Source organism: Dendroctonus ponderosae, unplaced genomic scaffold (genome assembly GCF_020466585.1).
Source record: "Dendroctonus ponderosae isolate FM_Combo_2020 unplaced genomic scaffold, Dpon_F_20191213v2 Dpon_F_20191213_1, whole genome shotgun sequence".
In the NCBI taxonomy this organism is placed as follows: Eukaryota; Metazoa; Arthropoda; class Insecta; order Coleoptera; family Curculionidae; genus Dendroctonus; species Dendroctonus ponderosae.
In genome coordinates this window covers 33,985,559-34,012,120 of record NW_026017110.1, presented here as the reverse complement: position 1 = coordinate 34,012,120, position 26,562 = coordinate 33,985,559, and the positions used below count along the sequence as shown (strand labels likewise).

Below are 26,562 nucleotides of genomic sequence, written 5' to 3'. Positions count from 1 at the left end.
GGCCTGGTTGGTTCTGAAGTATCTCTTCATCTTCAAGAAGGTTGGAATGATCTTCTTTTCACGGCATCGTAGCAAGAAAGCCAGTGAACACAAAAGCTGCGCCTTCTTCTTACGCAGGTATTCCAGTTGTCGAATCAGTCTCGATGTATCCTCCCCGTAGAGGCGTTTTATCAGACTATGAAGGCTTTCACGGCCGGTCAGATTACATTTAMYAATGTTTTCCGGGCTTTGAAGCCGTGGTCTATCGGAATTTCTTCCTGACYTTTCGTCCACAACTGCGGTGGACATTTTCAAAGGCGATGAGGCAGTGGGCGAAGTGATCTCCCGTGCTTTCCGACTAAGAATGATTCAACAGCTGGATTCCCAGTCGTATTTATGCCGCCCGCCCGTGTGTGCTCATGCGTGGGTGATGGGTGGGGGTTCCAACGCTTCGGCGCACATGCTGTTTGGCGCAAAACGCGCTTAATCCTCCGGATTGAGTGCCGTAATTGCAGTGCAGTTGTGGACGAAACGTCAGGAAGAAATTCCGATAGACCACGGCTTCAAAGCCCGGAAAACATTTATAAATGTAACTCCTAAACCATTTAAATTTAACCTTCTTCCACCTAAAAACAAATGTTTCCTTCATAAAGCCGAAAAATGTATATGAAATACAAGTACAGTTGACGCTAAGCCGTTGTTGGACACATGAGACCATATTGTTCAATGAGAGTAAATGTTAATGAATGAAAATTGAACTGCTCTGCTTGCATTTTACCCAGCTACTCTACAAATATTTCGCAATAAACCGAGATAATTTGTAATAAAACCGGAAAACAGGATCTATCCCTATATATTCTTCGCGATCTTGATTCACATGTGTGCAGCAAAAACAACCTGCCCCCGCTTTGATCGCGTTATTTTCCGGTTAGCATCAATTTAGAGATGAATTATAAATAGGAATAAGGAAGAAGGCCAAAGTAACTTCAACGAGCTGAAAACCGGGCACTTTTTTTTTTAGATAATTTCTAGAATATATTAACAATTGAAGATCGAATTTCAATTTTGTTATTAAGCATTATTTTGAAATTGTTCCATGTTTTATTGGAAGCATATTGGAATACTTAACCATTCAAAAGGAAAAATGTCGATCTTTGCTTCAAATTACGAAAACTTTTGATATTAAAAAAGTTCTCTTCCACAATTTTTTGATGAAAAGTCTAAGCGGCAATGATGTTTTTTGTCATTAACAGATAATTACAGATCGATAGCCCTTGTCAATAATAACAATAATTTGTCAAACTGTGGCTTACTTTGAATTTCCTTCCACGAATTTGCTGATTAGCGATTAATTCAGGTGAAATGCTACAGTAACAAGCAGAAGCTGGAATAATTCACGCCAACAAAGGGCGAGGGAAGTGGTTCCAGGAAGATAGTGAACAACAATAGATCTTCGAGTTCCAGACACATAGGAACAAGTATTGGCATTGTAATGCAGAAGAGCCTTTCAGGGGTACTAAGAACATTGCACAACTGACTCTTTCCCATAGACCAAATAAATACCGGCTACATTCCTACCACGTATGTAAGATCACATTAAACCAATGGATTACTGAACACCGGTATAAATTGAGCAGAGTTGTAACCGAATACGAGAACCTGCTCGAGAAGAGTGCATAATAAGGTTATTACACACGCACTTGTTTGGAGTTACAGACTCAAATGTATGTTTTTGTTATTTGCAAACAAATTAATGATTCGAGGTTATGAGTTTCGTAATAGGTTCTTGGTATTCAACGATTCCTGTTGAATTTACCGTTTATCCTTGCCTATCTTATTGTCACTTTCCCTATTTATCCACGGTTACCGGAGTTTTAAATAATTACGAAGCACAGGTATTTACGTAATGTTAATTAGGCAGATTACCTTGAAAAACATTGTTGCCGTTTTTCTAATATAGTCTTTTGCATATTTCTCAGTTTTTAATAACAATTAATTTTTTTACTATTTTTTTCTGTACTCCTAAAACACCTCCAGAGGAATGACGACAATTTTGAATCACCGTTCAGAAATGTGCAAATAAAAGTAATGAACGGATGATTGTAAATGTGGTTAATTCCCCTGTATCAGCCGTGGAAGCAAAATCTTTATGAAATTAGTTTCTCGAATAGAAGGTAAAGTCAGAATAGATATCGCACCTACTTTTGAATATCAATTTAACTAATAATTAAGCAGTTAATGCAATATTCGGTTTATAGTATTTTAGAAAGTGAAAACAGATTTTAGAAAGTGAAACAGTGAAATTTGTGTGACGACGCGTTGCAATTGTGAGCAATTAGGTACTTACTATGCACTGAAATTCCGTTTAGACCGACCTCGACTTATGTCGGGTACAGAAATAAACCGCTTACAGCAAAGGAAAGGAATAAAAAATTTACAAATTGAAAAAATATAACGAAGAGTGATTAAAGATCAAGTAAAAGATTCAATCGATTTGAAGAGTTTTAGGGAAAATAATTGTGTTCGAGGGTTATCCCTCGAAAACTCTTCAAATGGGGTGAATCTTTGACTTGATTTTTGATCACTCTTCGTTAATTTTTTTTATTTTGTGAATTTTTAATTCTCTTTCTTTGCTGCAAGCGGTTCCTTTCTGTCTCGCACTCTTTATTAGTGGAGACCGTCAAATTTTTAGGTGTTTTCGTTTCTGAATTAAGTGTTAATTTTGGAATTAGCAATATATTTTCCACAATTTTAGATGGCGCTCCGGCCGGACTAAATTTGCCTGATCAAGCTCTGAAGGTGTGAAAGGTTAAAGAGATACGTGAATTCGGGATAAGTAGGGCTTTATTTGAATGGGCCGTAAAATCTAACAGATGCATCGTCTTATATGACAGATGGTCACATCGGATATATTTTTGTGGAATTAAAGCGAATTCATTCGTTTGTTGGGAGTTGCTCTGACGAATTCATCACAGGAAAGTTTACAATATTTCTTGAGGGGTTTGAGGAAATTGCGCTCATGGGGCTGGAAGAAACGGGAGATGACACATTTCGAGACATAAGAGTTCTTATGCGAAATATTTCTCCATTTAAAATTAGGACGATTTTACCCACTGACTTCCTTAGAATAAAGTGATTTTTAATCAAAGAAGAGTCATGTTGTTTTTCGCAAAAGTATGTTGATTTTTTTGCAATTTAATTACAGCTCCAGATGGAAAACTCTTATCCAAACTTGTTGCTTGTTTACTCCTTTGAATATGTAGTAAGGAAGCAAAAGTGTTTTCTGGCACTTTACTTTTAGTAAGGAAGCAAAAGTGTTTTCTGACCGCTTTTATCTCGTTTAAACACATTTAAAGGTTTATTCAATAAATCGTTTTCGTTCAAAATTTGGCATGTTTTAAAGCGTTTTTTTGCGCGCTTCTCAGTAAAATACTTCTGTGTTTCTAGTGTATAGTAGTAGAGTATATCATACTAGTGTATAATAGTATACTAAACATTAGAAATACAATTTATCATTTGGAAATCATATGTTTTTATAAATGTTCTATCAAAAGTCCTGCGAATATCAAACATCCAAACGAAATTGTCAAATAAAAATGTAAGTAATGTAATGTAAAAAAAACCCTAAGCTCTCAACTGATGAGGGTAACGAAATAAGGTGCGATCCAAATACATAGTTGACAAATTTATAATGAGAACTATTTTTGTCCTATTTTTTATATTCCCTAAATACCCCCAGACATCAACTGAAGAGGAATGACGCTAATGTTAAATCTATGTATATTTTTTCATGCTAATATATTTTTTGAATATTTGTTATGATAATATTATACTACTTATTATTATTACTTGAGTGCTACAAAAATATAAAATATTTAAATGTTTTTGCTTGCAACGCAATTGTCATTTACTCTGTCAGAGGAAAATTGAATCAAAATCTGTATGTTGTAAAATCACCATATTTTAAGCAGGGTTCAATAATTCTACTGATCTCTACTTGATTCGTTAAATGTAGAAACACGTTATAACATTTTTGAAACTCATCTTTCATTGTAAGTGCTTGCCTGAGAACCAGTTAGTGACTCTAAATGCTACACTTTATATATCAGGAATGACATTTGCAGCATTAAAATTTTAAACTCTACAGGGTGATTCAGAAAAAGGTGAAAATATTTTAGGGATGTGTTGAGGAAGTCAAAATAACTGCATGTTCAGGTCCAATTCTTATTTGATTCAGACATACTTTGGCTACTTGTAATTTCAAACAAAAATAGACTTCGAGACAAAAATCCAGGGGAGTGAGATCTAGTGATATTTGTGGACACAAGTGCACCTATGACACTCCAGCGATCGCCGAAATGTATACTCAAGAAATTTCGAACAATTTTTGAAAAATGAGCAGGTGTTCCATGATGTTGGAAGTTATTACATGGTCGATGCCCAAAGAAACTTGCTCCAATATATTCTCTGAATATTCCCATCAAGACTTGTGTTCAATACTAAAGAACCGAACAGAAAAATGTTGGAACCGAGTATTAAGGAAATTAATAAAAGGAAATTATTAATTTTGTATCATCTGAAACATTGAACCTTTTCCGAAGAATTAATTTATCAACTGATTTCTTAAGTACCCCACTTGACACCTGGGATGGCCGAGAAGACTAGCAAAAAGGGTTAAATATTTTTTTAAACTGATTAGTTGTTAACCATGTCCCAAAAAGGGAAATACAGTCAATACAAGATATAATAATTTTATAACAAAGGATGAAAGTCAAAAGCAGTTTATGATTATCGTCAAACTTATCCAGATTGTAAGAGACATACGTTGTACATACGTAAACAATATTTATTTTTTTAAATTTATATTTCTGTACAAAAGTTAGCATTTAATTTTGCAGCAGATAAGTATTTCATAATAGAGGAAACCAAGGACTTATTAAATATAATAAAAAAGTTCAAAATTTCCTAAAAAAACTAAAAATTAACGCGTTTGTGGCATCTTTTAAAATTGTCCCACCGGGCTAACTCTTAGAGATTGTTATTTCATAAGTTGAAAACGTTCTGGGGGTGAGACCTTAAAATTCGATAGTCCAAAATTAAGGACCACCCTAATACACATATAAGAATTAATAACTTACATTATGACAAAATTCACAAATTATATTTCTGTACGGAATATAAGTTTGGAGAATTTCTATTTAATGGGATATCAGTTTATGGTTTTAACTCTGACGGCTCTTTGGGTAAGCTCGATAATTGGTGATGAGAGAAACCCTATCTGAAAACGTATAACGCTTTTTAAAAATGTTTTGAAATATAAGGTCTTTTATTTCAAACCCAAAGTTATAGTACTTATCATATTTTTTTAAAGTAAATAATTTGGTTCTATTTAACTTTAACTTTACATATTGTTGCAAAAAAATTAGAATGCGTATCTCAATTTCGGATATTTATATTATCAGTGAAAATCGGATCCTCATTTTTACTGAAACACTGTGCAAAGAAAAATATGCGAATAATGTCTCTTTTAAAGAATATATTAGTATTCCTTCGAAGGCACAATTTTCAGAAGAGCTGAATCTCTTTTTCGTGTCTATACCGTGATTTATTGGAAAGCAAGCCAAAAATACTCAGGTGAGGAACTAGTCGTACGTCCTAGTTGCAATCTATTTTACGTGCATAAACCTGGACGAAGATAAGTAATGGCAAAGTTGCCACGATTTGTCAGTCTTTGACAAAATGTATGAATGGTAAAAGTTGTGTCATTGTTAGGATGGAAGGTTCATCGCTAATGATCTGCAGAATCTAAACACCTTCCAACACATCGGCCTCTATCTTTTCGAATGACCTCTTCGGAAATCCCTATTGAGATACTTGAAACAATCTCCTTCAATTGACCAAGCTAATAATCGATAAAACAGTTGAAAAGTTATTTGCATTTTAATAAGTAGTAGAGTAGCAACATGTCCAATATTCTCACTAGCAAACTTATCTAAATGAATAATGCTGGCGAAATACCAACAATTGTAATTTGCATTTTATTCTCATCTGATGGGGATCAACTGAGTATTAATTGCATCCTTTAACATTTAGTGTTAGTAATAATAAGAACAACTTTACGCTTTATATCGGATTAGGATTAAGGAAAACTCGGATTCCAAAAAACCTCAGGAAAAATAGAATCGTAATTCAAAGGGACATAAACAACAAGCAAAGCAAGATAAAAACAGATTGAGGAAAAGACAATAAAGCATGATTGGATGAAGTATTTACTCTTACCCTTTGTTTCGTTTTAGTTAGACAATGCCCCTTCTATAATGGCACGTAAAGCATCTGGTAAAGGACGAGCTAACAACATAACTTTGCTGATTGATTCCGTACTTTTCAACTAGCTGGACTGGGTTATCGGAAAAGCTATTCGTCCCTGTACGGGCGTGTGGCTTTTCAGTAATTCTCTTTATGTCGGATATGCAGTCTGCGTGATATTTGCGATCTCCAATAACGTACCGAATTCAATGTTCTTCCTTTTCGCTTTGCAGGTTGGCATGCATTTGAAATGGAAAATTGTCCTCGTATGTAACTATAAAGAAGGAGCTTTTCACCATTGCTGTACGGTTTCGATTAGGTGTAGCTTTGTAAGGTTTTTTCGAAAGCTGATAACTTTCTTTAAGCCATCGGTTTTGTGGGCAGTGCTCACGGCTTTTGCAACTACAGAATAAATGGCAATAATTTATATTTAAAACAAACTGCTAACATCGAAAAATATACAATTGTTTCCACATATAACAATTTAGTTTCACGTGCCTCTTTTTAATTCTACCAAATAATTTGTTTGATTCACAGTTTTAATCATTTGCTGTTCGAGCGTTGAATTTGCAGATTCGCTCAACAAAACCTTTGAAAAACATGCCAAACAAGACGAAATAGTTCTTTCTTCTTGTCTCTAAGTTTTAAAATATAGAGTCACTATTAATTAAATATATGTTGTGGTTCCTCATACAGGGTGATTTACGTAGATCGTGCATTAGAAGTTTTCCAACCTGCAGCTGTTTTAGAAACTTCAAATTTTGATTCCGGTCATATCGAGTCGGGCCGAAACCATGTAAAATACGTTTAGCCTTGTAGCTATACAGGGGTACCAAAACTATCACCTTCTTATTTTAAATGCAAGCCCTTATTTTTTAGCATGGTTGGATTGGCCTTCCAATTGCCAGTTTCAGCCACCCTAGTTTTGTTAACTTACCTCTTACAGTTTTTGATATAATGATATGTCAAAATCAAAAATATGTTTAAAAATGCCATTACAAATGTTTACGGAACAAGCTATATAGCCCCCAAATGCGCTGGCAATTGCCTAGCAGCAGTGCAATTAAGGAAGAAGAAGAAGAAGAAGAAGAATAAGCTATGGAACGGTTCTAAATTGAGAACCCATATTTGATAGCTAGTTATCTCATGCTAACGCCCCAGATGATATCGGGGTACCCATTTTGTAGCACATGGGTGCATGCCGCATACAAGCATTGACATTACAGAAAATGTGAAATGTCTACCTAATGTAAAGTTACAAATTTTGTAGATAGTTAGCTGAAAGCCTAAGCTAACTCCCCAGATGACACTGACGTATCCATTTTGTAACCTATGAGCGCATGCAGCAAATTGCAAAATGGCACTTACTAACTTTTTTGGTCCTATTTAGTTTGATTTCTTATTGTTTAATCATAGCAAAATTGTCAAGCTGGATCAACAAAGTTTGTTGGCGCTATTTAAAAAACCTGATTTTTTTACGTCGCAATTATGAAAAATTTGCATAGAAAACAGCGATCAATGAAATCAAAGTTTAGATACATACCTATTTCTGATAAGCGGCTGATGAAGAGGAACCAAATTTACGGGTGTTCTATATCGAGTACTGAAGAATGCAAGTTAAAATACAACAAAAGTCGCTAAAAAAATCGATATCGAAATTAGAAGATAATGTGGTTTGAAATTAAATTGTAAAGGTAGAAAAATCGAGTTAAAAATGTTGTTTTCGAAAATGGAACAAATCCCTATTAAGAATAAAAGACCTTTTTAATTTAGAAATAGAATGTAATTCACAGAAGAAAACACCAATAAATTCAACAAATTACCTTCCAAGAGAATAGAAAGTGTAATTCACACAAAAAGACACTTGTTTTACATATTTGCTGTTACGTTCGTATTAAAACAAGAAATTGAAATAACACCATACATAATCCAGATACTTTCTCGTCGTTCCTCGTCGCATAAATATTACATGGACTAATATAATAAAATATAAGTATAATACAGGGTGATAGATGGAAGCTCACTTGGAGTGTACGAGAAAAATATTGAAAATTTTTTTTCCGAAAATTTCTAGAAGATATTAACAGTTGAAGATCCAATTTCAACTTTGTTATTAAGCATTATTTTGAAATTGTTCCATGTTTAGTTTATAGCATATTGGAATACTTAAGCATTCAAAAAGAAAAATTACGATCTTTGATTCAAAGCAGGTGGATAGCCCTTGTCAATAATAACAATAATTTGTCAAACTGTGACTTACTTTGAATTTCCTTTCACGAATTTGCTGATATGCGATTAGTTCAGGGGAAATGCTACAGTAATATAGCAGAACCTCAGAGAACTCACGCCAACAAAGGGCGAAGAGAGTGATTCCAGGAAGATAGTGGACGACAATCGATGTTCGGGTTCCAGGCACAGAAGAACAAGTATTGGACATAATCGAATCAGGGCCTTCCAGGGGCACTCAGAGCACAATAACTGACACTTTCCGAAGCACCAAATAAATACCGAGGAGGACTACGTTCCTACCACGTTTGTATCATACACACAGTACGAGGAGATTCAAATGGAGCAGGAGTTAATTAAATAGGAGAAGCTGCTTGATAAGAGTGGATAATAAGGAGATTACACAGGCACTAGCTTGTTTGGAGTTAACCATTCAAATGTTTGGTGTGGTATGGTTTATTTTTAAACGCCAATATTCGAGGTTATGAGAACAGGTTGACATTTCGTCAACAAATCTTGTTGAATTTACCGTTTATCTTTGTCTATCTTATTGTCAGTCTGTATAATTCCATGGTTACCGGAGTTACGATGTACGATACACATAGAGCAGGAGTTAATTAACCGAATATGTACGAGAAGCTGCTTGATAAGAGTGGATAATAAGGAGATTACACAGGCACTAGCTTGTTTGGAGTTAACCATTCAACCAATTTGAGATTATGAGATCAGGTTGACATTTTGAAAGTACGTTCCGCAGTCAACAAATCTTGTTGAATTTACGGTTTATCCTTGTCTATCTTATTGTCACTCTGTATGATTCCATGGTCACCTGAGTTTTAAATAATTACGAAGCAACAGGTATTTGCGCAATGTTAATTAGACAGATTACCTTGAAAAACATTGCTGCCGTATTTCTGATATAGTTTTTTGCAAATTTCTCAGTTTTTAATAACAATTAATTTCTTTTACTATTTTTTCTGTACTCCTATGCCTCCTACGCCAGACAACACCTCCAGAGGAATGAAGCCAATTTTGTATCACCCTGTATAATCAGATAACAATATCTGAAAGCGATCTACCAAAGAAAATGTAAATTTTCAGTAAAATGTTTTTCCACACACGTAACTGAAAATTCAGATACTTTTGGTTGAAAATTCAAATAAATTTAGGAGCATTTTTTCCTATAAAAATCATGGTAAATAAAATGCTTTCGATCGAAATATATTGATTAAATAAAAGCGTTTTTATCAATTTATAATAAATAAATCTGTACAGTTAAAGTATACTTTATTAAAATAAATACACTTATCAAGGTTATATACAGGATGATTGAAAATGGGCATCAATCCTCTGGAGGTGTTGTCTGGCCCTGTTTTAGGAGTACAGAAAAAATAGTAAAAAAATAAATTGTTATTAAAAATTGAGAAATTTGCAAAAAAACTAGATCAAAAAGACGGCAACAATGTTTTTCAAGGTAATCTGGCTAACATTACGTAAATACTTGTTGCTTCGTAATTATTAAGAACTCCTGTAACCATGGAATTATACAGAAAGTGACAATAAAATAGACAAGGATCAACGGTAAATGCAACAGAATTAGTTGACTGTGCAACGTACTTTTTCGAAATGTCAATTATTGTCCTCGTTACCTCAAATTTATGTTGACAAATATGTAAACATACATTTGAATCATTAACTAGAAACAAGTTGGTGCCTGTGTAATCACTCTTATTGAGGAGCTTCTCGTATTCGGTTAATTAACTCCTGCTTAATTTGTACCGGTATTCAGTAATCCATTGGTTTAATGTGTCATTGTGCTGTGTCCATCTTACATACGTGGTAGGAATGTAGCCCCTCCTCGGTATTTATTTGGTGCGTGGGAAAGTATCATTTGTTTTGGTCTGAGTACGCCTGGAAGGCTCTGCCGCAATTATGTCTAATACTTGTTCGTCTGTGTCTGAAACGCGAACATCTATGTGTATCATATCATCTATATCATCTCCAGTGTCTGTCGTCCTTTGTTGGCGTGAGTTCTAACAGCTTCTGTTATCTTACTGTGGCATTTTCCGAGAACTAATCGCACATCCGCAAATTCGTGAAAGGAGCTTCAAAGTCAGTCACATTTTGACAAATTATTGTTATTATTGACAAAGGCAATCTACCTGTAACTCTCTGTTAATGACAAAAAACATCATCCCCGCTTTGACTTTTCATCAGAACTTTTTTAATATCAAAAATTTTCGTAATTTGAAGCAAAGATAGTAATTTTTCTTTTTGAATGCTTAAGTATTCCAATATGCTACCAATTAAATATGGGACCATTTAAAAATAATGCTTAATAACAAAGTTGAAATTCGATTTTCAACTGTTAATATCTTCTAGAAATTATCAAAAAAAAAAATTCTATATTTTTCTTTTGTTCTATAAGTGAGCCCCTATTACCTCTTAAAAGGAATGACGGCAGTTTTGAATCACCCGGTATTTGTCGGGGACAAACACCGAAATCCGTCATTCACTGAAATGACAAGGCATTTCGCGTATTGCCGGCAACTAACGTAACTGGGATATCGTTCCTCTATTTGACTAAAGCCCGTATTTATAAATGATACTCAAGCCGATACTCAGCTCATGCTTGGCCAAGTACGAGATCGTTCTCAATCAAGAGAGACGATTTATAAACAGTACTTCGTAAATTCTCGGCGAAGTATCGGTGGAGTATAGATGTATAGGGAGTTTCGTATTTATTTGGTAATTTTATATTGGGACTATTGGCAAACTTGGCGGATCTAAGATGGCGTCCATGTTATTATGTAAATATGTCTTTTGAATCGCTGAAGGACTGGCGAAGATCACGAAGATTACCGGACGCAAGCTACAATTTAATATAATATAATATACACAAAGTAGACATGGAATCATAGAAACATTGCTACTTGTTGTATAGAATCTCTAGTATAGAAAGCTACTTGTATAGAATCTTGAACATACCAGCAATTGATTAATGGGTGATATTTGATATTGGTAGTCCATGATTATCCGCTTTCAATAATGGTTCGTTTAAAAAAGGTAATATCACCTCAATAATAGTGGCCTTTGAAAACCGAAACCTTTGCCGAAATTCTACATGCGAGAAAAACTCAATAGGATTTTTGCCATCTCGTATATATATTTTACTAACACGTTGGTCTTCATTTATTTCCTCCTCTATTACGTCCAAATATTCAAAACCTTGTCCATTCTTATATTGTATACTATAGTAAAATCTAATCTAATAATTGGTGCGCACACTAATCCCAACACAGTAATATAACCTTAAAAACCGCTCGACGGTTCAACGAAAAATCTCGACCAATGGCTGGGCAGAAGCAATACTCAAGCCACCGTCGACCGATACTTGAGCAAGCAAAGCTGTAAGCACTGGCTTGAGAATGAGAATCGTTTATAAATCGCAATCGAAGCCAAGTATCGTTCTTGAGGCTCGACTCATGCTTGAGCAACGTTTATAAATACGGGCCTAACAATTTCAGTCACTCCCTGTACTGGCTGAAATTTTAAGCGAACGGCCGTAATTGTCTTAATCGAAGCTTGGCTACACTGTTTCAGTGATGCCAGATCAGTCAAATTAAAATCCGTAGTTTTCCCTAGATTCTCAAAAAAATATTATAAATAAAAATGTTTATTGAAAAATTATAAAGGAAGCATTAAAGGTTATTGAAAACGGTAAATCACGAAATTTAAAAAATGTAAAAAATGAAACTTCTTATTTATTTATTCTTTTAAATTGAAGCTTTAATTTAAATAGGTCTTTGACAAAGTTTTGACTTTTGCACCCCAGTAAAGGCGTATATAAATACGTATACAAGGTGTTCCGTAAATATGTTAAAATATTTTAACAGCGTGTTCTCCTAGTCATTTTAGAGGGGGGTCTTCTTGAATTTTTTTTTAATTTGAGGTCTCATGTTTGAAATATTTGATCTCCAAAATGGCGAAAAATATTAGCTTTTGTAGTTTTTCTTTCAAATGGTTCAACATAGAATCTTCAATTTTGGTATACATTATAAGCTAATTGAGTGCCATTCTATGGTAGTGTTTTGTAGTTCAGTTTACTTTTATACAGGGTAGAAATGTGGTAGCCTAACTTTTGTTTTGTTCAGAACTTTTTTGTATGAACCTAAACTTTTATCAACATAATTTTTTTAATTACTACAAGTTATTTATCAACTTTTTTATCTCTTATTGTTTTTTCCTAAGACCACTAGTTTGCCCGCAAAAAATTAAATCGTTTCGGCTTGATCAAAACTTTCCAAGCCGTTGGATTGGGAGGTCAAGAAGCTCGTATAAACTCGCCTCCCAGATCTCCCGATCTAAACCGTTACCACCGAAAACCATATTTCGACGGTAACGTCTAAACACGCTTGATGTTTACTTCTGGGGCCATTTAAAAAATACGGTATATTCAACAGAAGTGAATGCAATCAAAGAACTTCAAGAAATAATATTTAATATTTCTAACCAAATAAGAACTTTAGTGCAAACTTTACAGTCTGTAAATTTAAATTTCATTAAAATACTGCGATTATGCCAAGAATGTCAAAGTGACCAGTTTTAACAGCTGCTAAGTTAACATTAGAATGGTTATTTAAATTTCATTTTGTTTGTTTATATCGTTGCGCATATTGTTACCATGTTTTTATTTAAGTACAATTGATTCAAACTTAATATCTATAATCTGAACCAAAATACACAATTTAGAAAAATAAGTTATGTTGCTAGTAATCAGCTAATAATCCGTACCGAAATTATTATATGAAAACGTTATTAGATTTTAAAAAATTAACTTTATTACTTGCACATTTTGAGAACGGCAAAGAAAACGATTATATTTTTTGCGGACAAACTAGTGGTCTTAGGAAAAAACAATAAGAGATAGAAAAGTTGGTAAATAACTTGTAGTAATTACAGTGCACACAAAAAAGTTGTGAATAAACAAAAGTAGGGGTTCCACATTTCTACCCTGTATAAAAGCAAACTGAACCACGAAACACTACCATAAAATGGTACTCAATTAGCATATAATGTATACCAACATTGAAGTTTCTATGTTTAACCGTTTTAAAGGAAAACAACAAAAACTAATATTTTCCGCCATTTTGGAAATGAAATATCTCAACAACGAAACCGCAAATTAAAAAAATTCTCAGGAAGACCGCCCCTCTAAAATGACTAGGAGAACACGCTGTTAAAATATTTTAACATATTTACGGAACACCCTTTATAAGTACGTATATAAATTTCGGAAAAATATGATATCGTAAAGATACACTTTCACCTGCTATTCAGCAATGTTTAAATATAGTGAAATAAAGGCCCATTTATAAACTTGACGTTGCCGTTACTACTGAATAGAAACCTAAAACTTAAAGAAATGAAATTGGTTCATATCGAGCGGCACGGAACGCAAACGGTAACGGCGAACACAAACGCAAGCGTCAAGTATATAAATGGGCCTTTATAGTTTGACCAACCGTTAGAATAGCAAAACTTTACAAATAAATCTGTGCGAATTTTGCTTAAACTAGCCCAATAAGGGAAATGTAGACGCAACCCAACAGTTTATTGCTGAAGGCGTATTTTCTTTTAGTATCGATGAAGTTTAGAAAGCTGGTTTGGGAAATGGAAGTAACATATTATATGTAGAAAATCATATCCAGGAACTATCGTAATAAATCTACTTATGTAGGCTCTCCCTTGTTTTATTCTAACATTTCAAACTCATTTTTGACAATAAGTTGCTATATAAGATTGGCCAATTTTGAATAACCTTGTATACGAAACAATCCCCATTTATCATTTGTTGTTGGATTTAAATAAACTACACAAAAATATATTCGATCAACTGCTGACGTGCTAAGTTAACCCAAGCAGCCAACAATTTTGCAAAAAAACATGCATCCCATACTTTTTATTTTTCGCCTATTATCTAGAAGAAAGGCTTATAAACATTCAATAATTATCAAGAAATAGGTCAACACTTTTTCTATTGGGAATAAAAATATGCATTTAACTAATACTCAGAAATTTAGAGGAAATGTTCCTCGTGATATAAATAAAACCCAGATGCAAGAGCTTCTCTTGAGTACTTGCCTTCTATTTTTTTGCGTCCCAAAAACGATTTCAAATCCAGAATAAGAAATTGCAGGTACGCAGGATATTGACTTTAAAGCATTACATTGATTTAGTAAACAAAATGTCTGGTGGTTATCCAATGAATTTTGCTCTAAAACAGCAGTTTTCGATGCTTCAATGAAAAGTTTGGGTATTCATCGAAAATATCAAATCAAAATATGCTTTATTGCCACAGAAAAATTCACAAATTTTATGGACAAAGTGAGTAAACAAACAAAATACTACAACATATAATACATTTTTTTAATTAGTGCACTAGCTGGAGAAACCCTAACGATTCCAAAAACAAGTACAGCTAGCTCATCCGTTTTATTCATCAATCAAGCAATATTGACAAGAACCATTCTAAACTTGGCGTCAGTACTTGAGGAGTCTCGTCGCTCAAAACAAGTCATATCACCTAAAGAGTTTTCTTCTTCGGAGAGCCACTGGAAAAGTAGTTGTGGTGACTTTGAGTGAGTGCAGAGCCTCTCCGAATAGGCAAGCCTTCAGATGCTACGAATACTTTAATGCTGGTAGTAGTGAATTCTTCGTAGCAAACTGAGGCAGGTTGGTCATGCAGGTAGGAAAGGTATAATATTATGGCCCTCAGGATGGAAGGTTCTCTGAGCCTTGCCATTAGGTATCGTCACCGTTATTGTAACAATCAATTAGAGGAGTCATTGGTCCAGAAAGGGAGCTGGCTCTAGAGGCATCCCTTCAGGAAGTTTCACATTGTTAAAGCTGTTGGTCTGGCAGGCCGCGATAATCTGTTTATCAGAGGAAATTGTTATCGCACTGCTTGCTCTGCTATCACAATTCTCCGCGGACGAGGCAGCTAATAGACTGTCCAAGCCCGGACCGACGTTCACCCTGCTCCGTTGGTGGGAAGCCGACGGTACTCCACAATCCTTCAAGAAACAGCGGACTCCGTCGACCATTTAACCCGTACTCCGCGAGGCCACATGCTGCGCCCCAACAACCTCTCAGCGGCCTCTCTAGTTAAGGTCCCCACTTTGAATATGGGTTCCTCGGAGTCATTGCCTTGGTTGAATAAACGAAAGCATCGGATAAAATCCGTGCTTCGAGCAATCGATGATCCCTTGAGGCAACTGATTTTTCGATAAGTTTGTTACTTTAACGTTGAGGTACCTAAGCTTTGGAGAATCGCAAAGCGCACAAAAAAATTTAAGGTGGTTGTACTTCTCCAAAAGCAGGGTCTTGGTAGTCCCTTTATCGAGGCCCATACACTACATGCAAAAATACCTGGGGCAGTCACCGTTGCATCGGACCTTATTTTATTTGTCTTTGTCCGCAAATTATTTGAGGCAATTATCACACTTGAAAGTGGACATCTTTTATAAAGTTATCGGGCAGACGAATAGGATTTCAGAGGAAAAGAACAAGAAGGGAAAATAACACTTTACACAACGCACCCGGTAGTTGACCGACCGTAAAGTTCCACAAGAAATAAAACAAAACGAAAGGTGCAAAGCGGACCACAACCAAACACAACTGATCGGTACAACGGTCGAGACAAAACTTGATGAGATTCCAAAACTTATCGTATGTTGGTATTATGTTACACACAAGTATAGGAAATAAAATGACCTGTACCTACGTTATGTTCCAGAAGTGCATAAAGTATACTTCTGGTACATAGAACAAACTACAACTTCATGCTCATGCTTATGAGTAGCTACCTACTGGGAGTTTAAACTCACATTGCATGCATATCACATTGTATTGAATATGTTATTACTGACTGCTGCTGAATGAAAGTAAATCTATAAAAATATCTATTCATCGTTTTCAAGCATATAGCATCATAAGTTTATTTATTACACTACAAAACACACCTATGTTCTTGAATGTATGAACAGGTTGTGTCATTAAAAAATGTTTATTGGGAAAGGTCAAACCATCGGCAGTTTGTTGGTGGGTAGTGGTTATTAGATAAACGCCAGCAGAATTGTTTATAATAAACAGGGTGATTTACGTAGACCGTGCAATAGAAGTTTTCCAACTTACGGTTGTTTTAGAAAATTGCGATCTCGTTGTACTAAAGGTAAACAATCTTAATATTTAACTGGTAGCTTTCCTTTTTCTTCATAATTCAACTGCAGGTTTGCCACGACAATAACACGCTTTGGCTCTCACAGTTAACGCCAAGGGTAATGTTTACGATACGATCTGATACCAGGACTGCCGCTTTGCCGATTAAGACTATGCTCACCCTATAGAAAATCTTTTAACAAGCAACATTTTTCTTATGGGTTTTTCGAGAAATTGCCGTTTTCTACCACTTTTCACCCTCTGAAATACACCAATTCCCAAAACAAAACAAGTGACGCCATGAGGGTTCCGGTCTTTGCGCCGGCGTGCCAGTCCAAGTTTTCCTGCGCAGTTGTCAGTACTATCATTACCACTTTCTTAGCCACCCACGCGTTAAGTTTCCCTGACACAATCAAACAGAATCAAATAGAAAACTCAAGAAATTAAAAGTTTCGTTTGATAGTGTGTGTACCGTTGTGCGGTGTAGTGACTGCAGTATTACTAAAACTGAATTTCATAAACTTCTGCTAGATTGCAATTAGCTTTTGTTTTGATTGAGATTTCCTACTTTGGAGGCAGTTTGGCAACATGGCTGAGCGTACGGTGCGTGGGGGATAGCAGATCCCCGTCAAGTACTGCAACATTGAGGCAAATTAATAACGAAACTGAACAAAAATCGAAAACTTGATTTTCCTAATTTGTGGTTTACATTCTGCGAATTTTACATCATTTTTGCAACTGCAATGAAGTTAAATGCCATGTTGTCGAGTGGTCTGAAGAAAAGCGAATTGGAATTTTATAGAGAAAAATGAAATTTCTACTTATAGATGAAGCAATACTAAACTAATGACGAAGATTTAGTATATTACCAATGAAAAATTAAGATCTTCTGAAAATGAAGATTACAACTTCTATAAAACCGTGCTATAACAGTAATATTTGATTCAACCAAAATCATATACAGGGTGATCCAAAATTGGCTTTATTCCTCTGGAGGTGTTGTCTGCGGGTGGTTCTTAAAAATAGTAAACTATTTTTAATGTTCTCCTAAACAAATTAATTGTTATAAAAAACTCAGATACAGTAAAGTCCGCTTATAATGAACCCGGTTATAGTGAGCTTTCGGTTAAAACGAACTTTTTTCCTGAAACGTCATCCATACAGGCCAACGTATTTTTTACTGGTTATAATGATCCTGTTTATAACGAACTTTCAGCTATAACGATGATTTTTTAGAGTAGTTAGTATATTCACTTTCCGTTTATAACGAACTTGACGATGGTTTATAGCATCCAGATGTTAAATCAGAACAAATCAAGTTGGTTTTTACACCGTCGAACACAAGTGCGAAGCTCCAACCTATGGATCAAGGAGTAATAAATACATTCGCTAAAAAGTCATTCCAGGAAAATTCTTCATAAGAAAATGTTAGAGGCAACCGATAAAATGAAACATTTTCCATAAAGTCTCTTAGATGCAGTAAATTTCATTCATAGAACTTGGTAAAAAGTTAGCAGATAAAAACAATTGCAAATTCCTTTAAGCATGTTCGATTTGTAAGAAAAAAAAATTATTATGAACCAGACGATGAAATTCTACTTAACCAATGGTTGGAAAAGCATAAAGTACTTTGACTACGAGTATGACTCAGATGAAGATGCGCATCATCGAATATGTGAGCATTGATAATGACATTCTTACAAGAGAAATATTGACCGATGAGCAAATTATAGACTTCGAAACCTCCTCCAAAGCTTTAAGCGACATAAATAACATTTATTTTTGCAGCAGAAATGTACAAACAAAATTTACAGACTTTATGAAGTAGATTTAGAATTGTGTTATGTTTCTTCTCTTTTAATTCTTTCTCTTTTAATTATACATACTAACTTGTACTACTCCATGTAAATACAGGGTGATGCAAAATTGACGCCATTCCTTTTAAGGGGTGATGAAGGCTCCCTTGGCGAGTAGGAGAAAAATATTGAAGATCGAATTTCAACTTTGTTATTAAGCATTATTTAGAAATTGTTCCATGTTTAATTGGTATCATATTGGAATACTTAAGCATTCAAAAAGAAAACTTACGATCTTTGCTTCAAATTAGGAACATTTTTGATATCAAAAAGGTTCTCTTCTACAATTTTTTGACGGAAAGGCACAGCGGCAATGATGTTTTTTGTCATTACAGGTGGATAGTCCTTGTCAATAATAACAATAATATGACAAACTGTGATTTACTTTGAATTTCCTTTCACGAATTTGCGGATATGGGATTAGTTCAGGGGAAATGCTACAGTAAGATAGCGGAATTTGAAAGAACTCACTCCAACAAAGAGCGAGGAGAGTGGTTCCAGAAAGATAGTGGACGATAGATGTTCGGGTTTCAGGCACAGAGGAACACGTATTGGACATAACCAAATCAGGGCCTTCCAGGGGCACTAAGAGCACAATAACTGACACTTTCCCAAGCACCAAATAAATACCGAGGGCTACATTCCTACCACGTTTTTACACACAGCACAATGAGATACAAATGGAGCAGGAGTTAATTAACTGAATACGAGAAGCTGCTTGATAAGAGTGGATAATAAGGAGATTACACAGGCACTAGCTTGTTTCGAGTTAACCATTCAAATGTTTGGTGTTGTAGGGTTTATTTATAAAAACCCATATTCGAGGTTATGAGAACAGGTTGACATTTCGTCAACAAATCTTGTTGAATTTACCGTTTATCCTTGTCTATCTTATTGCCAGTCTGTTTAATTCCATGGTTACCGGAGTTTTAAATAATTACGAAGCCACAGGTATTTGCGCAATGTTAATTAGGCAGATTACCTTGAAAAACATTGCTGCCGTATTTCTGATCTAGTTTTTTGCAAATTTCTCAGTTTTTAATAACAATTAATTTATTTTACTATTTTTTCTGTACTCCTATAACAGCGCCAGACACCACCTCCAGAGGAATGACGCCAATTTTGAATCACCCTGTATAACGAAGAAAATACACTACGTGTTTTTGTATTATTATTCGCTTAAAGCGAACTCCGGATATAACGAACCAGTTTTAGTTCATTTTTGAAGTTCCAGACACAACTGTATTTGCAAAAAACTATATCAGAGGGATAACCACCATGTTGTTCAAGGTAATCTGCCTAATTAACATTACGTAAATACATGTTGCTTCTTAATTATTACAAACTGTTCTGGCCACCAATCAACAAAAGGCCTTACAAGATAATACTGAATGACAAAGTTGAAATTCGATCTTCAGCTGTTATTTTGTAGAAATTTTCGAAATCTTTTTAGTATTTTTCTCGCAGATACTCTATAAGTGAGCCCCTATAGCCCCTTAAAAGGATTTACGCCAATTTTGAATCATCTTGTATTTTCAAATCACCGGGAACAAGCACTCACGCACCACTTAGTATGAAAGAAAATATTTCTAACCAATCTGGTACATCGGTAAATTTCGATATGGCGGCTCAAATAATGACGTCACTGCCAAATAGCTTGAGACTTGGGACCATGTGTTCTTAAAGGGAAAAATGTGAAATTAATATAGCTATCATTTGCCATATAGTTCTGTCATAGAGCTTGGAGAACATTTTCTGTTGTAGTTCTACTAATAAAATATCAGTTTACATATGATGCACAAAAAAAGTTAAAGTTTATAAATAAAGTAGGTTCTATCCGTAATCCATTGTTATCCTAACTGCTTTCGCACTTTAGTCCATTAACATCGGTAAATGTCAGGGCTGGAATCGTGGGAACTTCAGTAACGAGGCCGAAGTTTTTTATTGTTTTCAAATGGAAGGAATGTTTGAAGCATTTCCTTACAGATTTGAAAAAATATACCGCTAGATATCTTAAATGAACAGAAATAGAATGTTTTCAATTTCGGCCAGTCACGCCACTTGCAATGATTTCATTTTTGAGAGCTTTGCAGGAAATATTGATCCACCCCAGGCACAACGATAAAAAAATATGAAAGAACGTATTCGATATGAATTTACCGAAATAAGATTTTAGGTGTTGCCAAGTCATTTTTGGACTATGAACTGGCGTATTTCTTCAGAGTGTTAAGAAAATATTATGACCATTTAATTCATATAGCATACAGGATGATTCAGAATTGACGTCATTACTTTTAGGGGTTGGTACTTACTGAGAGTACGCGCAAAATATTGGAAACGAATATATTGTACCGTGGATGGCCGGGTATCAAACTCTTTCTTCAGCTTCCAACTTTTATTCCACTCGGTATAACTTTAAATACGGAACAGGAACAAACTAACTTCAAAATTACCGTCAACTTCACAAACAATAACAATAACAGACGGAAAACTCGGTCTTCAGACTCGCGGGGTTTAACCTCTTCTGCACCCGGTCGCTGCTGTCACTTCACTCTCCCCCTCTGGTTCTCGTCGCCGCTTATATCGTTTCTTCCAGGTAACCCAGACTGTTCTCGAAATCTCCAGCCCAGGTGCGAAATTTCCCGCTTGTCAGTGTCATATTTGACAGTAAATGGGGCGCAAAGGGGGCTCCCATTTACTGAAATGCCATGAATTTCGATCCCCCCATTCCAAACGTGAATACCCCAGGCCATTTACGTTACAATATGAATAAGAGCGTTTTATCAAATTTCAACCAACCCGGTAAAAAAGCCGGGGTAAAGAGATCAGAAATTTATTTACGAAGACGTGTATTTGGATTGAAAAAGCCTGTTTAATCCAAAAAGAGGCTTTAAATAATCTTAGATTGCTGTAATAAAAATGCGGGTGAACTTGTCGTTAACGTAATAACGAACAACGTAATATTAGTTGTTAAATATGCTTTTTCAACTTTGCCATTTAGCAATATTTTAGGACGACTTAATCATCATTTGACAGACTATTCGTATTACAAACAAAACATAGCAAAAATGGCTTCAACTTAGCAAATGCACTATTTGAAAAATTTACGACTATGGTCTTTTTGTGAAAATGCACAACGGCAATCATGCATCCAGGCAAATATTTCTTGCTAAACACTAACATGTTTAGCAAGAAATATCTATCAAGAGGATATATCAGAATGTCAAACATGCAAAAAGAGTATCATTCTTGTGGGGACTAAGTATTGTAACGGAAATGGCCTGGGGTACTCACGTTTGAAATGGGGGATCGAAATTCATGGTATTTCAGTAAATGGGAGCCCCATTTGGGCCCCATTTACTGTCAAATGTGACACTGACAAGCGGGAAGTTTCGCACCTGTTCTGGAGATTTCTAGAACTATCTGGAATACCTGGAGAAAAGGATATAAGCGACGACGAGAACCAGACGGGGGAGAGTGAAGTGACAGCCGCGCCTGAGTGCAGAAGAAGTTAAACCCGCGAGTCGGAAATCCGTGTTTTCCGTGTGTTATTGTTATCGTTTGTGAAGTTGACATTAATTTTAGAAGTTAGTTTGTTCCTGTTCCGTAGTTAAAGTTGTACCGAGTGGAATAAAAGTTGTTTTCTGAGGAAAGAGTTTAAATACTCGGCCATCCACAAACCGTATAACCATTTGAGAGACTATTAATTTTGTATGCAAATCCATCATAATATATAGGACATTTCATAAACAAAAATGGCATGCTTTACGTAGTCTCTCCGTGTCAGGAAAATCTGTTATTAGATTGAAGGCTACATTTTTAATTGAATAAAAACTGCCAAATCGTAACTTTTACTTAATTACAATAATTTAATTGTAGTAAATCCATAAAATATTTCAAGTTTGGACAGTCTGGATATTTTTAACTATAATATTGGCGTCAAATGGAAGTGGCGAGTGTTTAAGACAATTCACATTAGAGAGTTATTGTCGGTCAATAAGGGCAATCAGTAATAAAGTTAGTGGTATTTAGACATATACGAGTGCGAAATCGAGTTTAAAAATAAGGGATCCCTTAATAATGATACTGTTTTGTGCGTTAATTGTGCAGCGATACTGTATAGCTTTATTTCTACCATAAACGGGCAGTTGATATTTCTAGATTCCGCTTGCAAGTTGTATGCATAATCTAGTTTCTATTCTTAACCGTTTTTTTTTCATTTTGGATTAAAGGACTTTCAAAATGAGCCAAAATAAAAATGCGCGCTTAAGATTCACTCACGGTCAATTATTCTAGAGAAGAAAAAGTGTTTGTCCGATTTATAAGTGTTTTCTCCAAAATTGTATATTCAATTAAGTTTTCACTTGTTCCGTCTATAACTGCGGCTGCTAAAATGCTCAAACAGTACCCAAAGTCCTATAAAATTTAAAAAAATACAATGTTGGCAACGTAAATTTAACTTTTTTCTGTTAGTTAGGCACATAGGTTAAGTTATACACTTCTAATATTGATAGCAGTGAACTGGACATTCCAATAACTATCATTTCGTTAACGAAATAAAGCATGTAAAACAGTATTTTTAATTCCAATAATCCTCTATTCACACCAGTGTTGAGGTGTAACAGGTTTTTTTATAGAGGCACATCATAAAGTTTACGTTGCAAAGCTCATTTGTATTCAAAAAATTTATATGACATAAGATTTCAGATGAATGCAATTCTGAAAATACGTAATATAGTCTATAATGTTGAAACGGATCAAATTGTTACAAACTGTAGCTTAAATGCCAAAGTACACAATTTTATGAACCGTATTTGTTAACTGCTCCACTTTTTGTTTTCATTTTCTTCTTTTTATCTTTATTATAAGGAATACCGATTGAGAATATCTAAAGAATAAAGTAGGTAAAAACTATATTCAACGCTCAACTCTAATGGTATTATTGTTCGCGCTAAGACTCTTACGAAAGTTGGCAATAAAGCAAATACTGTTTCTGGGTTAGGAGAACGGCAAAACTAGTCTTTGACCCGAAGCTTAGTTTACGGACGTGCATCTTACATATTCGACGTTATAGGGGTATTTAGATGGAGATCAGGATATTCAGTTTAGTCTGTTTGCGTATTTCGAGTAAATCGCTAGCTTAAAAGTTGGCGAAAGACTGTTATGATATTACAAGGCCGATAGATCTGAAAGCAAATATAAATAATTAAAGAGTTTTACAATATATTGAACGTGATTATGTTAAACTAAGTGCAGACGTCAAATTTAATAAATTTGAATGTTTTAAAATAAGTTCTAAACAGTTTTTTACATAGGTTTAGAAATTTACCTATATTGTTAAGGTGAAAGCAAAGTAGTAAGATACTTCGTGCTTTATTAAATGAAAAACATAGGAATAGTATTCAAAAGCCAGAATTTTATTACTCAACAGGTAATAAGGAATTTGATTTACTGCAGTGGAGTGGAGGAAGTAAACATTTTTGATAGACGCACTTTTAAACCGAACTGAAAGTTATATGAGAATCCTTTTGAAAACTCTGTTATTAAAAACATATTTTAGTGCACCTATTTGAGTGACTTTGGGGGACTTCGTCAGTTTTTGAAGACAATTATATATTTGTTTTAAATTATTTGGTAAACACAATTACGGAATTTTGGACTTGGTAACTTTTGACCATACATGACTTCAACTTGGTACTTGGTCAATACATGACGCATGGGTTTTTAAGCGGTGCAGAGTAATGCACCGAGCAGTAATGAGATGCTGTTATTACGCATTGACGCACAGAGCGGCATCAACATAAAAGTGCCACACAAATGTTACCTAGGCCCACAACAGTAATATTTTGTAACATCTTAAGTTTTTTTCAAAATAGCAAGTGATCCAATAAAAAAGCAGTTTACGTTTTGAATAAAACGTTTAATTGTGGTATGAGGTTAAATCATTTATTGAATAATGAAGTGTATATCAAGCGGTTTGTATGAATGGAAAAAAACATTCGACATTGACCACTTCAGCCTTGCATGCACAGACGAGCTCTTATCGTGAAATTTTCAATCACTGTTTCACATTTTGTGATACTTCAGTGATACAGCGCTATATTTCTTCTTTCAAGGCTTTAATTGTACGTTTTCTCATATAAACGTATGCCCAAATAGTCCATTTGCGTTAAATCGCATGATTTGGACGGCTAGTGCCGATCGCTAAAACGCGAAATGACACGACCAGAAAATGGCTTTCTAATACACCATCATTGGTAAAATGTTCTTCTAATCTCCAAATGAGAGTCAACATTGTTTAAGGCCATGATACCCTAGCCTGTGGTCATAATATGTGTTCCTGATTAAAATTTTGCTGGCGATCCATCGGGTTATATGGGTTTTCTTGAATATAATTTGTTGAACTAGTAGAAATTGCAGACAATGAAACATTGAATTGATTTTCCTCCCTTTTTCTCTTAGCGATTTCAAATACACGGATTTAACATTACTTGTCCTTCATTCATTTCGTACATTTTTGCGTTTACATCATTTGAGTTAGCCGACAGTGTTGATCAATAGATTCCATAACGAAGACGACGTCAATATGTTCCGCTATTTCGAAACTTATCTGTTTGTAGTTAACTCAATGTTCCTATGAGATAAGATTGAAACATGCAGACCGAGCATCTCACAGAAAAGTGGATAATATATTTTTTCTTTACCCATGCAGCCAATCTTCCAGTGTCTTTAGCCCTTTGTTGGCGTAAGTTCTTACAGCTTCTGCTATCGTAATGTGGCATTCCCCCATAACTTTTAGCATATGTGCATATTCGATATTGGTGTACATTTTGTGAAAGAAGCTTCAAAGTAAGTCACAGTTTGACAAATCCTTGTTATTATTGAGAAAGGCTATCTACCAGTAACTGTCTGTTAATGACAAAAAACATAATTGCCGCTTTGAATTTTTATCAAAAAATTGTAGAAGATTACTTTTTTAATATAAAAAATCGTAATTTGGAGCAAAGATAGTATCTATTTTTTCTTTTCAAAAGGTTAAGTATTCCAATAGGTTACCAATCAAACATGGGACCATTTCAAAATAATACTTAATAACAAAGTTGAAATTCGATTTTCAACTGTTAATATCTTGAAATCTAATCTAGTCTAAAATCTAGAAATTTTCGAAAAAAGAAATTTCAAGATTATTCTCGTACGCTCCAAGTGAGCTCTATTACCCCTTACAGGAATGACGCCAATTTTGAATCACCCTCCATTTCCATGTAGTAAGATTTACATGCGTAGATAATTTAGAGTTTTGATTGGGCTTATCGAATTTTAACCGCGGCGCATATTACACAAATATGAGGGTAACTCAGATACTAATGTGTAATGAATTAATAATTCTTCGGAAGGATTAAGTTATCTTACGGTTTACACATCAACTTATTTCCGAATTTTCGCAAGGAAGATTTTAGAAAAATACTGATTAAGTGTATGCTGTGCAGCGGTATTTGAGGTATTGACTACCTGAGGTTTCACCGTTTTCATAGAATTTGAATAGAAACGTGTATATTTTTATTAACTTATACTACAATTTTAAAGTTACAGTTAAAAAATATTAGAAGAAATATTGGTACTTACCAACTAAACCCCGATTTGGAAAATCTAGCAGAGAAGGAAAAACATCTGAAACCAATTAAGTACATCTGAATTATGTTAAGCCCTGTTAAATGTCTCCTACTTGGTCAAACCTTTGTTCCTTAGCTCTATGTTTTTGCACTTGTAGTGAATCGTTGGTATGTTAAGTGTTCAAAGTTTCAGTTTTAAGATTGCGACTCAAAAAAATAGTTCTTCGATGAATGATTGATGGCCATTCAATAAACTTATGTTTTCAAATCCGTTTGGAACAACATATATTTTTGAAACTCAAGAATATCGACGTTAAGTTATATAGTAAAGATGAAGAAGGCGAAAGTAGTAAATAGGCAGCAAC

The 26,562-nt window shown here is 34.7% G+C and overlaps 1 protein-coding gene across 1 annotated transcript in view; it reads left to right on the top strand.

Moving 5' to 3' along the window:
- The window catches only part of LOC109541408, a 270,314-nt gene that overhangs the window by 225,694 nt on the left and 18,058 nt on the right, over positions 1 to 26,562 (top strand). The window lies entirely within an intron of this gene.